At 32.5% G+C, this 15,782-nt stretch overlaps 1 long non-coding RNA gene across 1 annotated transcript in view; it reads right to left on the reverse strand.

The window, feature by feature from the left end:
- The window catches only part of LOC140441327 (uncharacterized), a 234,459-nt gene that overhangs the window by 50,266 nt on the left and 168,411 nt on the right, over nt 1–15,782 (reverse strand). The window contains exon 2 of the long non-coding RNA XR_011950983.1: nt 3,720–3,899. This is a non-coding gene — a long non-coding RNA (uncharacterized lncRNA). The remainder of the gene's footprint in view (nt 1–3,719; nt 3,900–15,782) is intronic.

A 15,782-nucleotide genomic window follows, 5' to 3' on the forward strand; every position in this document is an offset into this window, starting at 1 on the left:
TTCTCGGTATTTGGCACGTTGGGCAGAATCATCATATTTTGATGTATATAATCTACAACTTACAGATTAGGCATTCTTAACTTATCACACGGTAAATACACATAGTCAGTCGCAGATTCTGTTTTTGTCACAAATATTGAACCAAAAGATGTTTCGAAAGGAACATACGCTGAGCCACATCAAGAAAGGCCTCTCTGTAGCTTAATAGAAGAGCATAAGGAAAGAGGCAACAAGGGGTACTGCGATAAGGATTACAACAAAACTGTATAAAACCAAGCAATAAGGGTAATTGCTTGGTTTTATAGTATAAAGAGGCCTAGAGAGATTACAAGTACATCCCATAACAAAGAGTTACTAAAAAATCAAGAAATTTGTTTAGTTAAAGAAAATGAATTACTGAAATCGTTAGAACAACATGGGGCCTGTAGAAGGAAGCAGACTTAAATAGAGTCGATCTTAATAATATTCCTAAGTGCCCTATAGTTCTCAACCGCGTTCCTAAAAAAGAGGTTTATAAGGCAATTATCAGGACCCATCCAACGTAATCTTATACAAAGCATTTTCATGACATGTCAAACCTCTCCCTTTGATGAATCTTTACCCCAAGGATTTAACGACGATGGAAATTGAGATTATAGAAAGAGAAAGTATAAGGAGATATTTCCTTATTTTATCGTTCATCCTATATGATAATCCTGAACAACCACTACCAAGGGATTTGGAAGGGCTAGTGAAAAATTTCAGAAACAAATTGACTGCAGTTAATCACCGGCTATGATGCAAATGGAGACTGTCTGACCTGTGGCAGTACAAACACCAATAAAAGAGGTGAGTCATTACTACAGTTTGTTATAGAAAATAATCTAACCATACTAAATGTGGGAAATAAGCCAACATTCGTAATATCTCAATAAAAGTAGGCAATGTATATAAAAGAGACCACGACTCACGTGGCCATAGTCTAAGATCCCACAAGATTACTACGTTGGTAACGTAGTTAATTTAACTCACATTTTTACATACAGTTAAGAATAGGAGAATACATTGATAAAAGGTTGCCAGTCAAAAAGTGGTCGCTTTATTTCGTTAATTTATTCTTTAAATAAAATAGGCTGCTAATGAAGTATATGCATGTTTTTTATACCAAAAAAGCTATTTTTTTAATACATTTTTTTAAATTTTTTCTCCGTGAAATATGGTCGAAAATCGACAAATCCATTTTAAAGTAGTTTAAGAATATTTATTGTTCCTTATATATAGCGTCTGATAATCACACCTCAAAGTTTTATACATGTTCCAACTCTTTGCCTGATTACAACGATTGCAAATTCTCGATCCTTTGAGATAAAGGATGTACTCAGACAAAGAGATTTACCTATTTAGAGATACCTATTTAACATTGCATTGGAAACGGCAGTCTGAAATATACAAATTAGAGGTGGCGGTACTATTTACAATAGATTAATACAAATCTTGGCATACGCTGATGACATTGACATAATAGAACGTAGTAAGCGAGATGTTGAGTAATATTTTCTAGAATTGGAAACGGCGGCGAAACAAGTCGGCCTTGTCATCAACGAAAACAAAACCATATACATGTTGGTTACTAACGATCCTGTAGCTAATGAGAAACGGAAAAGAGCATTTGGAAGTCACATCTTTGAAGGTGTTGACAGCTTCACATACCTTGGCTCGCTCATGACTACTATCAATAAAACAAGCGAAGAAATTAAAAGACGAATAAACCTTACAAATAAGCCATACTCTGTACTCCAGAAACAATTCCACTCTAGAAATATACAAAGAAAAACTAAAATTATTATAAACAAAATACTGCTGAGGCCGGTGCTCACATACGGGACCAAAACATAGACTCTAACGCAGAAGAATGAAAGACCTCTGGGAATATTCGAGCATAAGATAAGTACTCCGTAAAATATTTGAAGCTATAACCGATCAAGGGCACTGGCGCAAACGACATAATTTCGAATTGTACTAACTTTTTAGTAAACCAGATGTCATAATGTTCATTAAAATACAGCGATTTGGATGGGCCGGACACATAATACAAATTCCTGATAACATAATTGCTAAAAAGCTAACGACAAAACACATATAGGAAGAAGAAATAAAGACCGACCGCGATAGATGGAGTTGAGACCGACTTAATGTCGAGTTACACATATCCAGTGCTCGGCAAAAAAACAATGGACTAAATATATATATATATATATATATATATATATATATATATATATATATATATATATTTATATATATATATATATATATATATATATATATATATATATATATATATATATATGTTTGTTTTGAGGTTTCCGCGGGAGCTATATGTGCTATCACTATTTTTCCGGGTTCGACTCCGCGTTGTAAAATGCTGGTTTTCTTGAAAACCATTGTTTTGGCGACGTTTCGGCAAGGTCTCACTTGCCATTCTCAAGCCTGGTGGATCTACTTCTCGTCGTTACTGTACTAATCGAGTAACGACGAGAAGTAGATCCACCAGGCTTGAGAATGGCAAGTGAGACCTTGCCGAAACGTCGCCAAAACAATGGTTTTCAAGAAAACCAGCATTTTACAACGCGGAGTCAAACCCGGAAAAATAGTGACAGCATATTATATATATATATATATATATATATATATATATATATATATATATATATAATGGCCAGTAATGTATATAATATAATATCATTATGACAAGTATTTTTAACAATTTAATTATTACACTAAATAAAGAAGAATTGAAATGGACGGTTTAGAAAAATAAAAACAGGCACAACCTTCTATCCCGTCTTCTTCTTAAAGTGCCCTCTCTTGAATAGAGGTTGGCTACTACAATTGCAAACTCTTCTCTGTCTTCAGCTGTTCTTATTTAGCCCTGTCTATTGCTAAATTTTTTTACTTACGATAGTATTTTTCTTGCTAGTCCTCCCTATATATTCATAAATAATTATTCGTTTAAAAGATGTTCCATTTTTAAAACTAAAAATATTGCTTTTTAGAAAATAAAACTATTTGTTTACCTTTTTGTTCATAAGCATTGAAACGCGTAAAACGAAGAATTTAATTAACAGTACTCTGAATCGTTTAAATTCGTACAACATTTTTGTCATAAAACACGCTATTTTAAAATTTTTTAATGACTAGCAAAAATGAAAGCTCTTTGTAGAATTTCATCGATCAAATTTAAAAAATCTAAATTTAATAAACGTTTATAGTTTACTGTCGAATCATTTTTAGATTATTATTTGATTATGTTCTGAACTAGGCAATATTTTGATATTGCTTTTTAACTAAAAGGAGTTTTAATAAAATAATCTTTATTTGCATAATACAATAATTTTTTTCTGTGTGCAGGCAATTTCTGATTACTTCTGTAACATTCGAACGCGATTTTTTGGCAACTTCATGGCAAAAATTATTAAATTTGTCTACCATTGGAGAGAAAATTAATAGCTCTTGAAAATGTTGTACCACTTTGCCCCCTTCCTGTTTAAAATTGTACGGGTAACATTTACTCTAGCTATGATGTTGACCGTTGAGAGCAAGAAATATTCACTGAAAGAGTCTCCCTTGAAAGGAAAATTGACCTGTTTTCCATATTTAAGAGTCTAAAGATATTATTGGTAGAAATTATTCTAATTGCCACCCTGTATTTATACTAGGTATATATTATAGTTACTTACCTGTAGATGCAAAAAGTGAAATCAATGCAACTTTTAGGAGTAATCCTTCTAATGACACCATTTCCCTTAGTTTTCTGTATTCTTTATCACCTTTAGTATCCAGTACACTTCACTTCACTTTGAAAACAGCTTCGGATATATTTTTGTTAACGGAGCCCATCGTACACGTAGACGCTTGATCTGGAAATTACAAATAAAGAAGTTAGCATAAATGTAAAAACTATAAAATGTAGTGTATTTGGCTAAAATTATTTTATTATAATATAATATGTAGATCTAGTAAAGCATGATTACCTAATATCTATGTAAAGATCCATTGGCATGGATAATAGAGGTATTAGAATATTCAGAAATCTGTATTATGGCCAAACAGTTAAAAATGAATATCAATCAGTATATGTTCGATGGCTTCGAAAAAAAAATATAGCCCTTCAATAAACATTTAAAGGAAGACCTGTGCGACTATGCATTTTATATAGCCAAATATAACAAAAGCCCTGTATTAACAAGTGCCGCCCAGTAGGATACCTGTTTTGAGTAATTGACTTAAGTAGGACGCTTATGTTGAATAGAGAACATTCAGTGTTTTGCCCTGACGTTAATCAGGATTTTCTTATTTTTCCGTTTTCTTGCACTATATATTATCTGACAACCCTATATACGAACAGTTGATATGTGACATGTATTTATTTGACGTATGAGCCTTGAAGTCATTGTCTATGCTTTTGGTTATGACTAACGAAAGATTCTGCACTGTGCTAAGTTACGCGTCGGCCGGTAATGCAGATCCAATGCTTACCGATATGGTCCTATATGGCTGTCTGGCACAACTGACCTATTGAGCGAAGATGTGAAAAAGATAAGTATCAGACAGGGGTACGTCTTTTAATATCTGGTAAAAAGAAATATTTAAGAAAGTCCTAGAAGACGTCTTAATAATTTAAAATATGCAGATGACACAATAATATGTGCAGGGAGTATCTAAGGTTTACTAAAGAAGAAATAAGAAAAGGACAAAACGTTAAACAACTAATAGAAGAAAGAAAGAAAATAAAAAAAAAATGTTTAAGAAGGAGGCAACCGCGGAGGGAAAATCGCGCTAGAAAGAAAATACAAAGAAAAATATGGCAGTTAAAATCACACCAGAAAAGATAAAAGGAATTGTGTATATGATATGTTAAAAATGTCAGAAAAAGCTGAGCTTGAAAATGATCTTAGAACACAATACACCCTTTATTATACAAAATTTGACAGGTAAAACACTAAAAACTAATAAACGACTCAAATATAAACAAGGAAATATAATAAAAAAGAACACCGAATAATACCAAAATCGAAGAACACTTAAAAAAATATACTCCGAACACAAGATATTACCAGATATGGACGAAGAAAATAAAATACAGGAGTACAGATGAGTGTAGTTAGCACAGATGAAAAAAGAAACACAAAACACACTGAAATAACTTAAAAATGACTAAGCCGGTGAAAGTCATATTAAGTGACGTCACATGATTTCAACACAACTTAGAATCCTTTAGCCAAGTACACTGGAATTACAGCCACTAGACGAAGATTTTATTAATGTGAAGTTACAGAATACACCATAGCTTGTTTCATTTAATTTGTATAAGTGCATTCAGATTTGTTATATATTAGCGGTATAGCCACTACTCTATACCGCTCTGAGGAGACATAAAGAGGTCGAAATACGTATAAGCGGCTGTCGCTGCCCTGTTTCAAAACAAAAATCTAATACCGTCATTATGTTTTATTACTTTACTTCGGTTGGAGTACCAGAAACTGAATTCACTACGAATTTTGACCATGATGAACGGCATGTGGAATGCAATTTTAGATTCTCTTGCCGAGTAATTTATCAAGCTGTTTGCTTCGCAAGTTTTAGGAAGCATATTGGTAAAAATTTGAATTCGGTTTCGCCAGGTAGAAATCGTCTGATTTCTCTTTTTGTTTTCAGATGGTGTAGTTACGTCCGTATATAGTTATTTTGATAACTATTGTCTAGGACGGAAAATATTTTTGTTTTGGTTCAGAGTAGTGGCTATACCGCTCTGAGGGGACCTAAAGAGGTCGAAATACGTATAAGCGGCTGTCGCTGCCCTGTATCAAAACAAAAATCTAATACCGTCATTATGTTTTATGTGATAAACAAGACTTTACAATATTATATTCAGGATGAAAAAAGCAAGGACAAGAAGGGGTGAGATTCATGATACTAAGGCACCTAAGAAAGAAAATTATAAATTTCAAGCCAATATGCAAAAAGGATGGCCTATGTAAGAGTTAAAAACAAACCATTTAATATATTAGTTTTAATCAAATAAAAGGCAGATATCGAGCACAGTTTTTATTAAATCTTGCCCAAGTTCTTTCGCTTCTAGAGCATCTTCAGGGGCATTTCGTCAAATTAGGCTATCCATCGATATATGTATATATATGTATATATATATATATATATATATATATATATATATATAGATATATATGTATATATATATATATATTTATATATTTATATATATATATATATATATATATATATATATATGTATATATATATTTATATATTTATATATATATATATATAAATATATAAATATATATATACATATATATATATATATATATATATATATATATATATATATATATATATATATATATATATATCATAAACAATAAAAGATACATTAACATAACACGACACAGGTACAAACTGTTTAAATATTTTGAAAAGCGACGAAGCTGCATATTGGGTGGCATCAGGAGAGAGAATGATGCCACATTTCTCAACAAGCAATGCAGACGAAAAAAAATATTTTATGATAGAGTCGAAGAGGAGATAGAAAAGATACTTACAGAAAATGTCATATTTGTACTAGGAGACCTCAATGCATAGATTATAACAGAAAACTTTTTACAATAAATTGCAGAAAAGCATAGAATACACGAAAACACGAATGACAATGGGCAAAGAATATGTAACATAGCATCAAAACCAAATTTTTTAATAAGCTCAACAAAATTTGAACACCCTAAAATACATAAGGTAACTTGGAGGTCACCAGATCAGAAAACATACAGTCAAATTGTTCACATAATGATTACTAAACGAAAACAATTATCAATAAAAGATGTAAGAACATTTAGAGGTGCGTGTGCAGATTCAGACCACTACATGATCACAGCCACTATAAGAAAAAAAGTTGGAATTAAAACAAAACAGAAAAATCAACATAAAAAGTATTAGGTCAATAAAACGAGTAACGAAGAAGTAAGAAAAAAATATGAAGAGGCAGTAACAGTTAAAATAAAAGAGAAATATAAAGCAGAAGACATAAATACAGAATGGGACATGATCAAATAATCAATAGAAGAAGGTGCAAATATGCAGGTAGGTAAAAGTCAGGATAAAACAAAAAACGGATGGTATAACCAAGAATGTAGAGAAATAACAGGGAAAAAAGTGCAAGCCAGAATTAAATGTCTAAGAACAGATAAAGAGGAAGACAGAAAAGCATATAAATAATTTAAGAAAGAATACTAAGAAAGTGATAAGGCAAAATAAAAGAAGATGGACGAAAAAATGCAGGAAGGAGAGCAGGAAATAGAGGCAAGGATAGCAGGAATTACTACGGAGAGCTCTTGACGAAGGAAACAACAGGAGAAGATATAAATAACAAGGAGAAAACAGTGCACAAACAAGAAGCAGACATAGTAGATGAAGTAGACATCGAAATGTCAAAATAACCAACATTAAAGGAATTTAAAGAAGGAATACAGAGAAGCAAAAATGAAAAAGCCCCCAATAAAGATGGAATTAATATGGAACTAATCAAATACGGAGGAAGGTAGCTGAGTGGAAAAATACTGGCACTAATGAAAAATATATTGAAAGAAGAGAAAATGCCAGGAGACCCCACATAAACTCAAAAAATTAATAGAAATGATAATGAGAACTACAAAAATAAAATTAGCATAAAGACACAAAGAGGAGAGACAGAGGAATTCAGTATAAATAAAGGGATTAAACAAGGAGATGCCTTATCAACAACGCTATTTAATCTAGCCTTAGAACATGTATTACGAAATATAAATAAAGAAAATCTAAGATGAAAAGATGGTAAAATAATTGCACATGCAGACGATATTGCTATTATTGTAAACATAAGATAATGAAAGAAATGCTGGAAGAAATAAATAGAAAGGGGAGGTAATGGCACTTATTTGGTATAATGGTTATTTAATTCCTTTTCTTCTTCTTTTTAGCCTTCTGTCGTCCATTGTTGGACATAGGCCTCTTCCAACTTCTTTCCTCAATTTTTTTTTTCAACATGCGGCTTCTATCGACCGCACAAATATATTTCATTATGGAGAAGACACTCTCTAAAGGAGCAAACGTGTCTGGTGGAAACAAAATATATTTATAAGGTTGAGTGCATCAATGTGTTTAAATAGTTAAATCGTGTACGAAATGCATCGTCAGTCAAAATCAGTTACTTTAGTTAGCAATTATTTATCAATATCCTGGCAACTACCCGGTTTTCTCAATAATAACTGTTTTGCTTTTTGTAGTACAATATTGCTATCAATGCGTTCTTGAAGATCAGATTTCAATCTTTTTTTTACTTTTTTCCATGAGTAGTACAGTCCTGTTAAAATTAATTAATTGTCAATGCACAAATTACAACTAATAATTCACCTATGTCACTTTTCAAAGAAATCTTGCATTGCATGTGGACAGTTTTCTTGGGAAAACAAGAATGCTTTTAGGCCTTCAAATATTTTTTTAATTGCTTGCAACAGAGAAAGAAATCTGGTACTTATATGTTGGACTAGGATTGTATATTGCACATCTCAAGCATCCACAGTTTGATCAAGTTTTTGTTGAAGATCAGATATACGTAAGTCCCATCAAGATAAGTAACAAAATTATGTTTGTCTACCACCCCAAATACATTTGTGATATTGCTATATGACTTAGTCTGTTGGTTAGATTTTCCAGGATTTTTAGCAGATTTGTCTCAGAGCAGATTGTGTTAGACTCTAGTAGTTTTTTTTTACACTCGAGTTTTAGTAGTCTTGCTACTCGGGTCATGTGTGGATTTTATTTAATCCACCTTCCAGTAATTTTTACTTATTTCTCGACGTTTTTTGCTACCTCCCTGAACATTTTTTGGTTCACTATTTGGGTTGCAGACAGTCTGAGTTCTCTTTCATGACATCTCGTTATTTTCTTTCATCTCGTTTTCTGCCGTTGTTCTCGCGAGTTTAAAATATTAAGGCTCTAAGGCCCCAGAGTTTGCCAGCTGTCTGGGACATCACTGACACGATGGGTATTTATGTGTATGAGTATGTGTGTGGTTATTTACAATAAATAAATCTACATTAATAACATATGTGCAGCGCCTATACAACGTTCTCAGTCGATCCAAGGGCATCTGTTTGGTTTTACCTTATTCATACCTGTTCTACTTATCCATAGACTGATCCGTATCAGTAATTGGAATGCGTCATTTTAGACTGGAAAACGTTCCCATCTCCTGCCTATCTAGTATAATATACTAGATATACAGTAAATTCTACCTATTATAATTAATATAAACGGTGACAGTGATTCCAGTAGCAGCTGTGAGATAGACAGTGATAAGTAAGTAAAGCATCTAAGGGCCCTTTGAACATTAAAATTAAGCTTCATTTTTAGTAGATTAAAACTGATGAAACAAAGTTTTTCTAAAAAAAAGAGCCTGGCACTTAGAGAGGTGCCCACAGAAGTGAGTACTTCTTATAGCTGTTAGCTATATATAGTGTTATTACTATATTTAGGTTAACAAAAATGTATGTCTCCTTATTACTGAATTATTAATAGTTTTTATAATAACACTACACATTTAAGTTAACCGCCCAACACTTTATCCCGAGTATGCTCGGTCAAACAATTTTTAACAAAAATTATAAACCCGAGATATCTCGCGCTGAATGTTGACTAAACAGCTGAACAGTAGCCAACCGTTTAAAATCGTTTTAAATAGTGGCATAAAATATATTAAAACGTGTTAACTCGTCTATTTTGTTGTTGCAAATTTTGTTGTCGTTGTATTATACACGATGGTGGGGAAACTTGTTGTGCCAAGTAGAGACCGACCGAATGTGATTTTTTTGGCCGAAGCCGAAGCCGATGCCGAAGTTCGGCCTGTAGGTTACCTTCGGCCGAAGCCGAAGCCGAAGCCGAAGGTGACTAAAAATATACCTATTATATGTTAAAAATTTAAATAATGTGCTTTATTTTTTTATTACCTGATAAGTGGTAAACAAAAATATGAAAGTATGAGATACAAAGTCAAACACTTATACATTATTTGGTAATAGAAGCGATAATAAAAATAAATAACATTATAAAACATTAAAGTCGAATAATTTATAGTCAATAGTCTTTGTTTTGCCATTTAGGTATCTAGTCAAAACACCAGTAATCGTGAGTTTTAACAAATACAATAAAATTATTATTATCAGAATTTTACTACGTGAGAAATATTCAAATGATGATCTTTGAGACATCTTGGCCTATTGTTAAAATTTATATCCTACCTAATACCTGACCTAAAAGTTTGTAAAACGTTTTAGTTAAGGGTATAAAATAGGGTGTAAATATTATTTAAATTATCAAAGACTCGCCGAAGCATATTGTTCAGAGATTGTTTCATTTCTATAGTATAGTAGTATAGTATACTGACAGAGCATTTTATTATTCCACCTTCGGCGAAACCTTCGGCTTTGTTTCGGCCGAAGCCGAATTTAGGCCGAAGGTTTAAATATTGGCCGAAGGTGGCCGAAGCCGATGCCGAAGCCGATTAATCGGTCGGTCTCTAGTGCCAAGCCACCACCCACCACGCTGAGCGCAGTGGTACGGATAGCTAACGGTAACGATTTAGTACATGTCATCATTGAAAAAGGTGTATCGAAGTTTGTTTCTTTTATTTACGAATACTGTGCGGCATTCATGAAGGGTGATATTGAAGACGGACATTATCAGTACGAAAGTAGTGGATCAAAACATATAATATAAGCCGTTCAGGTTCTGAAAGTGATACAGAAAGTGTTTTTTATAAATTTAGTGATTCAGATGATAGTGATACTGATGTAATAGCAGCACGTGTTGCTCATGGGTAATCTTCTATAAATTTGAATGAAATTTCTGAGCCAAACAACGTCTTACACTTCTTCAATAAATTTGTTCACGGTAGTATTATTGCTCACATTACCATCGAAATCCATCGGTATGAGGAACAAATAACTAGAAATGCTTCAGCTACGTCGAAAGGACTACATTGAAGGGAAATTACATATGCTGAAGTACGTGTTTTTCTTGGTTTAATTATTCTACATAATCATCATAGAAAAGCCAGACCAACAACTGTAGTGGTCAAAACAATCCACAATATAAACTCTATTTTTTAGAAAAGCTATGAGCTATCAAAGATATTGCCAATTAAAGAATATTTATATTTTTCTAATAACGAAGTATATAAACCACACGATCATCCAAATCCTAAACTAAATAAAATTTGGCCTATTTATGAACATGTTTAAAAAAAAATTAGGAAGTGCTATTCTGTCGATCATGACGTTACAATAGACGAAAGTTTGTTATTATACAAAGAACGACTTGGATGGAAACAATACATTCCACTTAAGAGAGCTCGATTTGGCATAAATATGGTTATATGTTTTGTGAGTCTAAAAGCGGTTATGTTTGGTCATTTATAATATATTTCGGCAAAGGAACTGTTATCAACCAAAATTATGCAACGTACGGATTTACATCGCAAATTGTACTATCTCTTATGGAGCTGCTATTCGACTTAAGTCATTGCCTCATAACTAACAACTTTTATTCTTCTCCTCAACTGTCTGATTCTCTGATTACAAAAAAACCGAGACTTATGGAACCGTAAAAGGTAATAGAAAAGAAATACCACCACTCATGCACACAAAAAAGTCCAAAAAGGAAATATCATTGGTTATAAACGTGGACAATTATTACCATTATAATGGTGAGATAAAAGAGATATAATTATGCTTTTCACTATCCTCCATGCTATCCACTATAACACAGATACTATAGTTTTAAAATAACGAAATGGAGAAAGGGTAAAACCAATAATAGTAAATGACTAGAATTCTATAATGGGACAAGTTGATAGAGTTGACAAGCATATCAGCGATTACCCTATAACCAGAAAACTTATATACTACAAGAAAATATTCTACAATCTGTTTGGAACTCTTATTTGTTATACAAGAAAAATGGAGGACAATACACACCATTACAATTTCGCACGAATGTGATTGAAATGATATTTGAAACCTATCACTCCAGTATAATCGTACCAAAAACTGGTCGCCCTGGATCGACTCTTTGTTTATCTAATAGACATTTTCCAGAATATGATTCTCCAACACAGAAGAAAAATAATCCGACACGTCGATGTGCAAGGTGCAGCAAAACAGGGGATAACACCGGAAAAAGAATTCGAAAATAAACGAGATATACGTGTCCTAACTGTCAAGTGCCATTACTTGTTGTTCCATGCTTCAAAGACTATCACAATAAATTAAATATATAAAATATACATATGCTTTTATTGGCAAACAACGTTTTTAACACTTAATTTTCCTGTAACGAGATAACTTGGGTGAATAATTTTGGTTTTTTTAAAGGGTTAAGTTTTTCTTTAAACATCAAATTCCACAAGGTCATCTGGAAGTAGGTCAAATTCAATTCCCTATTAAAAATTTTATAAAATATCTCGGTGCTTATTTAGACAGAAAACTTCTATGGAGGGATCATATCCATCAAGTCATAAAAAAGTCTGAAAATGTATTGAATATTCTAAGAGCCTTTTGTAGAACTAACTGGGGCGCTGATCCAAATGTAGCAATTTTATTTTACCGTACTATGATTCGTCCCATTTTCGATTACAGTTGTCATTTATATGGAACTGCCGCAAACACACATTTATATAAATTAGAAATACAAAAAGATAAATGCCTTCGGCTTTGTCTAGGATATTTGAATTCTACACCCGTTAATAAAATGGAAGTTGAGGCAATAGAATCACCTCTGAAATTTCGACGGGAGTTTTTAAGTGATAAATTCATTACTAGAGCCATAGCGAAAAGTACTAACTATCTACAGGATATTCATATGTTATCAATTTTATACCTAACTCATAAATATTGGACAAAGATAAAATGTTCTCTTCTGGTAAATAGTTACTTGAGGATATCTCAATACCGACATACTTTCTATACCTATAAATATCAAGTTTCACCTACGTATTCTCATGTATTAGAAGAGCTTTTCTCAAAACATATTAATACCTTTTTTATGGACAGTCATTTAGATCCAGTCGCTTTTCAATCATTTATACGGCATAAATGGCCACATTATCAGTTTTACTATACAGACCGATCTAAAGTACAAAACAAACTATGATGTGCATTAATTAATATTCAAAGTGGATTTAAAATATTATTGAAATTGCCTGCTGAATCATCGATATACACTGCTGAAATGACAGCGATTGCACTATGAGTTACACTGTTCCTGATGGTAAGGGAGGTTTACAAAAAGTTTGTAAACAGACATTCATGAAGATTTTTGCTGTTACTCCCCAAAGGATTACAACCATTGTCAAAAAGAAAAAAAGTGGGGATTACATGTACACAGACAAGCGAGGTGGTGCAAAAATGTTTAAATTCACTGTCCATGATCCTCGTTTAGTGAAACAACATATTAATAGCTTCCCTAGAGATGTCAGTCATTACAACCGACTTAAGTCGGACAAAGAGTATTTGAGCTCTGATCTGAATGTGCATAGGCTTTTCAGGGCATTTCAAGAAATGAATCCTTGTACTCTTATTTCACACAAGTTTTACCGAAGTTTTTTTTGAAGGATTTTCCGAACCTATCCTTCCGTCGACCACGAGTGGATACTTGCAAAACATGCGATCAACTGAGCATATCAACCAAAAGTTCTGACCCAGCAACCAAGAAAACAGGGACAACAAAACTTGAGTTTCATCACCGCTAAGTAGAAGCTGTTTTCGCATCTATAAAAAGCGACTTTATACGAAGCACCTTGCCAGTAAGTGACACGTGCACCATAACAATGGATTTGCAGAAAGTTTTTTCGTTACCCAAACTAACTCACAGTAGTATGTACTATTCCCGCCAAATATCTGGTTACAACTTTGGTATTTACGTGGCTGATACAGATGATGGATTGATGTGTATTTGGCATGAGGGGCAATCAGGAAGAGGAGGCAACCAAATGGCATCTTGCCTTTTACAAACACTAAACTGTGGACTACTAAATACATACAAAAAAAATCTGTGCGTTTGGAGTGACAACTGTGCAGGTCAGTTGAAAAACAGAATGCTTTTGTTCTTGTACATTTTTCTTGTCTGCCATGAAGTTTTTGAAACGATTGATCATAAGTTTCTTGTATCAGGTCATTCGTTCTCAGCTTCAGATCGGGATTTTGCTTTAATCGAAAAAAGAGCAAGACAATGCAAGCTTATTAATATGCAGGATGTTATGAAGGCGATAGTCACAGCGAGACCTTCACGTCCTTACAAAGTTCTGAACATGGGTGACGAGAAAACGTTTTTTGATTTTGATGCAGCCTCTTCCGCGTTTCTGAATACAGCCAAACTTGGAATTTCTACAGCTGTTTGGATTCGAGTTTCAAAGAACAACCCTGGGACCGTCATGTACAATAAAAGTTACAGTGATTTAGCACCGTGGGAAAGTTGTATAGTCCTAAAACCTGGCATTACTGCCACTACCATCAAAAATGCTACACTGTCTTCTCTTCCAAATTCCTTACCTTTAAAAGAATCTAAAAAGAAAGACATTACTGCAATGTTGCAATTTCTCGATGATGACAATAAACAATATTTTTTAAACATTTTGACAGTTTAAGCACTTTATCATTTTCATTTTTTGTAATATGTGTTATATTTGAAGCATGTTTAATATTTAAAATGACTTAATTTAACAGTTTTTATTTTTAAATAAACGATTTACGACAATAAATTTGATTCAAAAACGGTTTTTTGTGTTTTCCCAATAAAATGTTTTTTGGCACTTAGATCACTTTGCTCCGTCACTCTACAATTAGTAAACGGCATCAAAAAGAAAAATGGCAAACATATTATCGAAACACGAGAATTGGAAATAATTACAAACAAATGCAGCCTGAAATACCCATAAAAAGATGGTTTCATACTCTATCAAATCGCCATTTCGTAAGGGATATAAACAGATTAAGATCTAATCATGCTCTTACCCCCTTTCATATGTACAAGTTGGGTCTCACGGAGTCACGTAATTGGAAGTGTTGAAAAGAAGGTAACCTATTACATATTTTCCTTGAATGTTCCCACGAATCAGTAAACATAAACAAATTTTACGATAATCTTATTATATTAAAAATTCCACTTGACGTCTACCTGAACAATTTGATTTTCTCTAGAGATATCAATATATTAAAAACGATTTACGAACATATCAAAAATTGTAAATACAAATTGTAGCTTTAAAAGTAACCCATACATTTAGGTAAATATTGTATTATATTATAGCAGGAAATATGTATATATATATATATATATATATATATATATATATATATATATATATATATATCAGAAAAAAGAAGTACTTGTGACTCGTTTGGAAAAAATATATAAATGTTTTGGATGGGTTGGAGTCAATAAAAGGGCTATTGGTTAACTATTTTTTATCTCGAGCTTTCAATTGTGTTTACAATTATAATCAAGAGCTGACAACAAATACAAAATATCTTACAAAGTTGAACAAGAAAGAAAAACATTTTTTGTTAACTCACCAAATAAAATTAGTTTGGTTAATAAAATTGCTGCTATGCTGCTAACATATTTCAAAAAGAATTAGTATAAAAATGTTCTTATCTAATAAATGTTTCTCTAAAGTTATAAAAAAAAATTATATT

This window comes from Diabrotica undecimpunctata, chromosome 5, assembly GCF_040954645.1.
Source record: "Diabrotica undecimpunctata isolate CICGRU chromosome 5, icDiaUnde3, whole genome shotgun sequence".
NCBI classification, from domain to species: Eukaryota; Metazoa; Arthropoda; class Insecta; order Coleoptera; family Chrysomelidae; genus Diabrotica; species Diabrotica undecimpunctata.